The sequence below is a fragment of the Thamnophis sirtalis genome, unplaced genomic scaffold (genome assembly GCF_051295495.1).
Source record: "Thamnophis sirtalis isolate CommonGarterSnake01/CBP01778 unplaced genomic scaffold, rThaSir2_p1.2 scaffold_7, whole genome shotgun sequence".
Taxonomy (NCBI): domain Eukaryota; kingdom Metazoa; phylum Chordata; class Lepidosauria; order Squamata; family Natricidae; genus Thamnophis; species Thamnophis sirtalis.
The window spans coordinates 62,171,956-62,182,721 of NW_028261387.1; positions in this window are offsets into that span (position 1 = coordinate 62,171,956).

Here is a 10,766-nt window from a genome sequence, read left to right on the forward strand (position 1 = left end):
AGGTAAAGTTAAAGGTTCCCCTCACACATATGTGTAGTTGTTCCCGACTCAGTGGGGTGGTGCTCATCTCTGTTCCAAAGCCAAAGAGCCAGCGCTGTCCAAAGCATTTCTATGGTCATGTGGCCAGCATGACTAAACACTGAAGGTGCACGGAACGCTGTTACCTTCCCACCAAAGGTGGTTCCTCTTTTTCTGCTTAAATTTTTATATGCTTTCGAACTGCTAGGTTGGCAGAAGCTGGGATAAGTAACGGGAGCTCACTCTGTTATGTGGTGCTAGGGATTCGAACTGCCGAATTACCGACCTTTCTGATCCACAAGCTCAGCGTCTTAGTCATTGAGCCACCACATCCATCTCATATGGTACAACAAATTTATATAGTTTTAACCTATGGTGTTCTTTAGGAACTCAAGACAAATTATAGAATCACAGGGCTGAAAGGGACTTTGAAGGTTTTCTAATCTTATCCCAGTCAAATGATTGTCCAGTCTATTTTTGAAAACCTCTGGTGATGATGTATGTATGTATGTATGTATGTATGTATGTATGTATGTACGTACGTATGTACGTATGTACGTACGTGTGTGTGTGTGTGTGTGTGTGTGTGTGTATGTGTCTGGCTCACGTCTGTCAGTGGATTTGGATCATCCCAATTTTAATTCAACACTTGTACCAGTACATCCCATTGAATCTAAACTACACAATGGCACAAGATCTTGCTACTAGCCTTAGTACCTTTCCAAATGTATTTTTATTTAAAATAATTTAAAATTTGATATTCATATAGCAGTGTATACATTTAAAACACCCATCAACTGAAATGAGAGAAAGTCAGAAACGCTAGAATAAAGAAATGAATTTTAATCTGAATATGAAGAGTTGGAATTGGGCAAAGAAATGAACAAAGGTATCTTTACTTGCTTATGGAAGGTGCTAAGCCAAAACCAGTCTCATGATATCTTACTATCCTGAGTTAACATGGCAAAAGTGGTTTTAAACTATGGTTTAGGGGTTAGCATATTGTGCAACTTTAGCATAGCGAAGTATTAATTTAGCAATACTTAGATTTTTTTTTTCCTTACCTACAAACTTTAAAACCATGCAGTCTCTCATTCTAATATGTTTTTATATATTTGCACCATGCATATAGTTGCACACACATGCACATGCATAAATAGGATGATTTATGATTGTATCATAAGGTCGCCATTTTCAGTTGGCCGAAAAAGATAGAGAAGAGGACAAAGCCAGACTAATTATAGATTGCTGCCACATTTGAAAACAAACAAAGTACAGGAGCAATGGGTTATTGAGTGTAATCTAGAGTTAGATCACAGGACCAGCTAATGCCTAAATTAATAGTTAGAATTTTCTCTTAAGAATACACAAATTAGTACTGAAAGCAGTTATACAGTAATAATGCATGGGCTTTATGCGACTAGGTCTCCAATAGAGCACTGAAAGCTGCTATTATGCCTGGAAATAACTTGGCAATTCTTGTTATCTGTCCCAAAGTCGTGACTCTAGGTGATTTCATGTCCATGTAGGGTTGGGTTTTTCCCCCCGGCAATAGCATGGAAGTGGGTTATCATTGTCTTCTGGAATGTTGCTTCTTCTGGGACATTATTTCTTCTTCTAATCTAGCATAATTGATGTAGGCTGACCTTGGAAAGCTAAATGGGGTCAAACCTTGTAATAAATTGAATTGATTTTATATTATATTTTTATTTTACTCTTATTTCTACAGTTTTATGTTTTTATGGTTGCAAACTGCTAGGAGTCCTTCGATTCTGGCAGCATATAAATGAAATAGTCGAGGTGGCGCAGTGGTTAAATGCAGCACTGCAGGCTATTTCAGCTGACTGCAGTTCGGCTGTTCGGCTGTTCAAATCTCACCAGCTCAGGGTTGACTCATCCTTCTGAGGTGGGTGAAATGAGGACCCAGACTGTGGGGGCGATATGCTGACTCTGTAAACCGCTTAGAGAGGGCTGAAAGCCCTATGAAGCGGTATATAAGTCTAACTGCTATTGCTATTGCTATTGCTAAAGAGAATGAGAGAAGGATAATAGATTGCCATGAAGGTCCAGAGGCTGCAGTTTATACTGGATATGTAATCTCATAAATAGTAAAAACTCTCTTGAGTAAATATCTTCATTTCTGATAGTACCTTTAGATTCCCATGGACTCCCGTAAACATTCTCAGAACATAAAAATGATGTGGGATTGCTTTCCTCCCTCAAAGTAGGTTATAAGAAAGGCCTGGTAGAAAACAGCCTGCAAGGTGCAGAAGAGTGTCTGGTAGTCTTTTAACTATTTGCAACCTATATGAAAACATCCTCAATACAGGTAGACCTCGACTTATGACCACAACTGAGGCCAAAATTTCGGTTGCCAGGAGAAACATTTGTCAAGTGAGTTTTACTCCATTTTACGACCTTCCTTGCCCCAGTTGTTAAATGAGTCGCTGCAGTTGCTAAACTAGTAACACGATTGTTAAGTGAATCTGGCTTCCCCGTTGACTTTGATTGTCACAAGGTCACAAAAGGGGATCACATGACCCCAGAACATTAAAGCCATTATAAATATGAGTCAGTTGCCAAGCACCTGAATTTTCATCACATGATCCTGGGAATGCTGCGACCTCCGTAAGTGTGAAAAAGGGTCCTAAGTTACTTTTTGCAGATGTTGTAACTTACAACATCTACAGCATTCAAAGAAAACATATACAAGATGGTTTATAGGTGGCACTTCCCCCCAACGAGGTTAGCCAAGATGTTCCCTGGGTTGTCTCCATTGTGTTGGAAATGTGGAAGAAAGGATGGCACATTCTACCATATTTGGTGGTCCTGTACTGAGGCCACGAAATATTGGAAAAGGATTAAAAAATGGTTAAAAGAGGTTACCGGGGCAAACATGGAATGGAGACCCGAGAACCTTCTACTAAGCATTAAACCAGAAAACATAAGCAGTTCAATATGGCATTTGAGCCTACATATAATTGTGGCCGCAAGAATAACTTATGCACAATTTTGGAAATCCACTACCATACCGTCGGAAGATGCTATAATTAAAAAGATCTATGAATGTGCAGAAATGGACAGAATGACGGGTTGGCTGAGGGACAAAGGAGAAACGGAACATTATCTTAGCTGGAACCTGTGGTATATGTGGGCGACAAGGAGAACAGCAGGGACTTAAAATGGGGAAAGTTAACATGGGTATTGTAATAGATCCCTGAACTTTGCAATGAGAAGATGTGGCTTAGAGACCTAACAATGAGGAAGGAAAGAAAAAGTTGGGCTTTTGATGACTGTCACTGCGGGGGGGAGGGGGGGTTGTATGTTTAAAACGGTATTTGTATCTGTATGTTTTACGCTTAAAAAAAATGTATAACTAATGAATGCCGATACAAAAGGCTGTATATTTACTTTATATTGTTATGTATGATTTGTCTTTCTTATGTTGTTGTATTTTTCTTTCTGTTTTTTAAAGGTAATAATGTTTAATAAAAATTATATATATTTTTTTTAAAAAGTTACTTTTTGCAGTGCTATTGTAACTTCAAATTTCAAATGAACTGTTGTAAGTTGAAGACTACGTCTCAATGTTCTCAAAATGCCCATCGGTTCAAAATGTCAGGGGGGGAAATAGCATCATTTATGAGGTAAAAAGGTGCCTTTGAAAGCATTTTGAAGAAATCATCAAATGAAATGGCTTCATTGTACAGACATAATACTATCATCTCCCAAAGGTTACACATTAAGCTGTTGGTTACCGTATTTTTCAGAGTATAAAACACACCAAGGTTTTGAAGAGGTAAATTTAAAAAAAAAAGTTTTTGCACTCTGCAAACCTTTCAAAAATGGCCTGTTTTTCACAAAAATGGGCTCGTTCCCCCCCCCAAAAGGGATGAATAACCTTTAAAGGGCTTGCGGAGTGCTCCTGGAGAGTGCTCCTCCCCCCAAAAATGAACCAAAAAGGCCCGTTTTTCACAAAAACAGGCCCATTTTTTGTCAAAAAAAATTGCACTCATAGCCTTTAGGAGGCTTATAGAGTACTCATGGGGTATGGGGGGGGCAAAATTGAGCAAAAAATGCTCTGTTTTTCGCTCATTTCTGCCCTCCCCAGCCTCCAGGAGCTTTCTGAAAGCCTTCTATATGTCTGCATGGCCATTTTTGTGAAGGGGCAGAGTTTCGGGAGGCAAAAAATGCTGTATTCAGTGTACAAGATACACCCAGTTTTTCAGCCTCTTTTTTGAGGGAAAAGGGTGCATCTTATACTCTGAAAAATATGGTAATTAAACATATATTGACTAATTACCTCACTGCATCATCTTCTATGAGGGAAGACAGGTTCGCTAGCAGTGTTTTTCAACCTTTTTTGTGCAAAGGCACACTTTTTTCATGAAAAAAATCACAAGGCACACCACCATTAGAAAATGTTAAAAAATTTTAACTCTGTGCCTATATTGACTATATATAAAGTAATTCTCCCACGGCACACCTTACACTATGTCACGGCACACTAGTGTGCCGCGGCACAGTGGTTGAAAAACACTGCGCTAGGGCTTCTGTTACCATCAAGTCAATTTCTACTGAGCAGCATGTGAAGTAAACACACACACAATTTATATACATGTTCTTTGATGAGCAATAATGACTCATCAAATGATGAGGTAGCTCAGTGGCTAAGATGCTGAGTTTGTTGATCAGAAAGGTTGGCAGTTTGGCAGTTTGAATCCCTAACACCACGTAACGGAGTGAGCTCCTGTTACTTGTCCCAGCTTCTGTCATCCTAGCAGTTCAAAAGTATGTAAAAATGCAAGTAGAAAAATAGGAGCCACCTTTGGTGGGAAGGTAACAGCGTTCCTGTGCCTTTGGCACTTAGTTATGCCGGCCACATGACCACGGAAACGTCTTCAGACAGTTCTGGCTCTTCGGCTTTGAAACGGAGATGAACACCCCCTAGAGTTGGGAACGATTAGCACATATGTGTGAGCAGAATCTTTACCTTTACTTATAATGACTAGATATGAGAATCAGAGGGAACTGATGAAAGATTGGGAAGCCCAGTACCAAATTCCACTCTAGTCATTAAAACTCCCTGTTTCTCTAAATAAGTAAGACACAAATCTTTACAAGGATATCATTATCAGAAAAAGTATGGAAGGATTCACATAGTATGTTAAACCATAATGTGATTTTTATTCATATGTCCTGTCAACCCAGCCATTGTGGTTAGTAAATTTTGAATATATATTCATGAATCCAGCCAACTGTGATTTATTCAATAAATCTGGAATAAGCATATTCTGCCTGCCTAGCATTCTAGATTTGTTGAGATACATGATTTCTTGCACAGCTTTTTTTAATCTGCTCTACTTATCAGCAGCTATAACTAAAGATTCATTCCCTCCTCTCCTGTTCCCCGTTATCTCTCTTTTAGCCTTTTTCCACAGAAAAATACATATACTGAGTTTGTTGCACTTCTACTTTATGAAGAGGCATTTATGAAACATTTCTTTAACTTTAATACAACTGATGGTGGGAGAGGAAAATGTGTGGTCTAGGCCACCACTCACCCATGAGCTTTCAAACCATCTTGGACTGTGTATGTGCCTATTGTCTTCTCACATTGACATGGGCTTGTGTTTATATCGTGGAACATCTCCAAGAAACAGATTGCCTGTGGCATTTCAAACCCTGGATGGCCCCACTGGGAGCAATGGGTCAGGGATGTTTTCCATCCCCCTTTGGTCTTGCAAATGACTCCCTGGTGGTTTCCTCCAAGCCACCAACAGTGCAATCACACAAAGATCAAAACCTTTGGTTCCCATCCTCCCTTCCTCCCTCTCTCCCTCTCCCCCCACTTCTCTCTCCTGCCTATCTAAGATTTGCCATGGAACTTGAGGGCAGGATTCATAAAATAAGAAGGAAAAGACAGTAGTGCTTTCTCCTTGTGGTGTCTGAAACATAGATAACTCACAGCATCCAGCCAAGCCACAAGAATGCCAAAGTATTTATGACAAGTGCCCACAGAAGAAAAGGAGGAGTCAGAAATATCTAGAGGAGGAGGAGGAGACAGCATAGCTTATGCTTAGGAGGAACATCCAAATTGTTCATGACTTCAGCATAATCAAAGAAGGTAGCTGAGGATAGCAGGTCTCAAAAAGAACATTACCAATACTCAAAATCCTGAGTGGGGTCACAAATCAAACATATTGCAAGTATTTGTACAATCTATCAAGGCATTTATTTTCACCTGAGAGAGTTGTGCATGAAAAAAAGATGGAACATCTTGACTTATTTGACTATACTCCTAACAGGAGGCTGACAACCTTTCTTTATTCCAGCATGGAATCAAATCAATGGTGTGAAGGGAAGACCCAAGTGCTCTAAGTTGGACAAGGGAAAACAAGAAGTTATGCTTATAAAAACCTCACTGTGTACTGGCTAGTTAACTGAAGTCTCGGGAGAAAAGGTCATGGAGGGCCCAGGAAGAAGATTAAATGTTTCAGCAGCAAAGAGTTTAATCCTTTGAAATCAATAAAAGGTCAGAACATAGTCAATTAACTGCAGCAGGCTATAGCGAGTATCTCACCATGAATACATAGTTAGTGAGTTGAGACGAGGAAGATGGGATGGGCTTTTCCCCTCCCCTCAACCGAGAGAATCGGTTGAGAGCTGAATGCTGCAGGTCTGAAGTAAGCACCAGATGGAGCCCAAGTGGGTGGGAGATGTCTATTCCCCTTTCTCTTGTCTTTCTGACACCCTCTTCCTTTCTTAAACTGGAAGAAGGACTGAGAGCTTTTTATTGTATGCAGCATTAAAATTTCTCTGCCGTCATTTCGAGAGTTGCAAGTTGCCCACATGTGCCCTCTCTTGTGAATTGGGTTCACAGTCTAGGGGTGCTATTAGATGCAGCTTGATCAATGTACTTTTGTGGTTCAAAGCACCAACTGAATTTTATAAGCAAGTTATAGCCCTTTGGGCAGTGCACAGGTATAAGCACTGAGGTGACACTCTACCACAGAAGTGTCAAACTACTCTGTTTCCCCAAAAATAAGACCTCCTGGATAATAAGCCCAATTGGGCTTTTGAGCACATGCACTAAAATAAGCCCTCCCCCAAAAATAAGCCCTCCCCCAAAATATTGCAACACAGCAGCAGCCATGAGGTGACCATACTCGCCGCCTCCTACACCTCAAAAATAATAAGACCTCCCTGAAAATAATGCCAAGCGCTTATTTCAGGGGTCAAAAGAAAATAACACCCTGTCTTATTTTCGGGGAAACATGGTAGAAGCCCATTGGCCGGATGTGTCACACACAGGCCATGCCCATCCCAGCTCCATGAAGGGGCAAAATGTTGTGATACGTCATGTGATGGCAATGTGACGCCGTGAATTTGACACCTGTGCCCTACCACATTCTATATGTAGTTGCCATTAAAGGCCACTTGGAAAGCATTATTCAAAATGTAATGATTAAACTGCTTAGCCCAAGAATATAGATGCGGGGGGGGGGGAGGTCACACTGGAGGGCTGGATGGGTCACGTGCAGGCCACGCCCACCCCAGTTCTACGAATGGGGAAAATGTCACGAAATGTCACTTGATGGCAATGTGATGCCGTGAGTTTGACACCTGTGATATACAGCATTTCTTGCCATTTTCACAGCAGGCACATGAAATCCGGTTCCACCACAAAACCGCACTCGACTAAACCGCATCCGACTAAACTGTGTAGCTGACATCATCAACAGGGTGACAACAGCCCGGAGGCAGAAGCACGCTGTAAAGCCTAAACCTAAAATTAACCCCTAAACCTAAACCTAACCCCCCTAAACCTAATCCTAAACCTAACCCTAAACCTAACCCTTAACCTAACCCTAAACCTAATCCTAACCCTTAACCTAAACCTAAACCTAACCCTAACTCTTAACCTAACCCTAAACCTAACCCTAACCCTTAACCTAACCCTAAAGCTAACCCTAAAGCTAACCCTAAACCTAACCCTTACCTTAAGTTGAATCGGCTTGCTTTCAAAGCTCTATTTAAACCGCCCTTCTTTCTGGCTGTTGTCGCCCTGTTGATGACATCAGCGACGCGGTTTAATCGGGTGCGGCTTAGTCGAGCGCAGTTTTGACGGGTCACAATGAAATCATATAGTCTTCATTTTTATGAAGAATGGGACAGTTTTCAATGTATAGTCTTTAAATATTTTTCTGTCAGGCCTGATATAGTCACCATTTGTATTCCAATAGTCCACTTTCAGCCATATTCACTGTAATCTTAATTGCCCAATGAATGCTTCCTTCCCAAATAGCTTTTTTAACTTCTCCATCTGATTTCCTTTATTTAAGCCGGTTGCAAATTTTCCTACTTTGAGCCCATGCAAAGTTAATCAGTGCATTTCTAAAGTTTTCATGGTACTTTGATTTTCTTTTTCCATCCCATTAAATTAAGAAAGGATTTAGCCCATTCCATATTTTGTAATGTAAAGTAAGGAATATTACTTGCTTTCAATAATTATATCTATGGCAAACTTAAAGGAGATTTGAAATGCTACTTCCTAGTTCTGTTTGTTTTAGCATTCATCCATGTCTGTGTATGCTTTATTGCCTATTGTGATTTGATATATTCTTTTTGAAAGCTATTATGAGAAACATATTGGCTGGAAACAAAGGTAGCCTAGGTACATTGTATGAATGGCTAATTCTTCTACAGACTATGATTAGCCAGTCTTCCAAAGTTGAAAAAAATATAATTTTTAATGATTGTCCAACAATGTAGGGCACATTTTCTATACTTTTCCTTTTTTCTTCAGTTATAAAATTTGTGGGAAGTTAGGATAATTGTTGTGGTGTCAAACTGATATAATGTATTATGGACAATGTCTACCACCATCTGAAACAAATTCCTTGGACTGTGCAGTCCAGAAAATACCAAGAAACATATAGACTGATATATTGCAACTCAAGACCTACTTAATAATGGTTTATTCTATCAATCACAATTGTCAGGGTTCAAATTCATGTTAACCTATAAAGTATTCATTAATGCAATGGTTCCTCCCAAAGGCCACATTATGCCTTAGCACAAAGGTTGAATCCAGTTATAGATAGATCTTCCACATTTTTTTTTATTATGGTTCCCCATATATCGCCAATCACACTATATGCATATCAGCCTTTACACATCTCAAGGAACAATGGGCTATGGTATCTTGATATAGTCATGAAAATCCTAGTAGCAGAAATTTTATAAATTGGAATTAGTTTATTTGTATGCCGCCCTTCTCCCTGAGGGGACTCAGGGCGGCTCACAATTCAGGGGGGAGGGGATAACAAACAAGTTATAGACATAAGACAATACATTATTAAAAGAAAGCACAACAGTCATACCATTCGGGCGGGGTTAGGGTCTTTAGCCCCAGGCCTGCTGGGACAGCCAGATTTTAAGGGCGGTGTGGAAGGTCTGAAGGGTGGTGAGGGTACGAATCTCCACAGGGAGTTCGTTCCAGAGGGTCGGAGCAGCCACCGAGAAGGCTCTCCTCCGGGTAGTTGCCAGCCGACATTGGCTGGCTGATGGAATTCGGAGAAGGCCTAATCTATGCGATCTTGGCAGTAGGCGGTCTCTCAAGTACCCAGATCCAATACCATGAAGGGCTTTATAGGTGACAACCAGCACCTTGAAGAGCACCCGGAGACCAACAGGCAGCCAGTGCAGCTCGCGGAGGATAGGTGTTACGTGGGTGAAACGTGGTGCACCCACTATCACTCGCGCGGCCGCATTCTGGACCAGCTGAAGTCGCCGAATACTCTTCAAGGGCAGCCCCATGTAGAGCACATTGCAGTACTCCAGCCTAGAGGTCACAAGGGCACGAGTGACTGTTGTGAGAGCCTCCCGGTTCAGGTAGGGGCGCAACTGGTGCACCAGGCAAACCTGGGCAAATGCCCCCCTGGTCACAGCTGACAAGTGTTGTTCAAAACTCAGCTGTGGGTCCAGGAGGACTCCCAAGTTGCGGACCCTGTCTGAGGGGCGTATCATTTGACCCCCCAGCCTGAGAGATGGAACACTTGGCCAATTAGTGGGAGGGAAGCACAACAGCCACTCGGTCTTATCTGGATTGAGAACAAGCTTAACCCCCATCCAGTCTCTAACAGCCTCAAGGCCCTGGCTCATCACATCCATTGCTTCATTGAGTTGGCACGGGGCGGACAGATACAACTGTGTATCGTCCGCGTACTGGTGGTATTTTATCCCGTGCTGTCGGATGATCTCGCCCAGCGGTTTCATGTAGATATTGAAAAGAAGGGGGGACAGGACCGAACCCTGTGGCACTCCATACATAAGGGGCCTAGGGGTCGATCTCTGCCCTCCGACTAACACCGACTGCGACCTGTCCGAGAGGTAAGAGGAGAACCACTGTAAGACAGTGCCTCCCACCCCCACCTCCCGCAGTCGTCGCAGAAGGATACCATGGTCGATGGTATCAAAAGCCGCCGAGAGGTCAAGGAGTACCAGGATGGAGGCATGGCCTCCATCCCTGGCTCTCCAGAGATCATCAGTCAATGCAACCAAAGCGGTTTCAGTGCTGTAGCCAGGCCTGAAGCCTGACTGGAATGGATCAAGATAACTGATAAAGGCTACTAAATATGCTTGACTATGGCAACATAGCTCAACCAGGAGCCAGACCTAACTCAAATGAACAGAGGGATTCTACTAATGCAGCTTTCTCCAACATGGCATCTCCAGGCTACCTG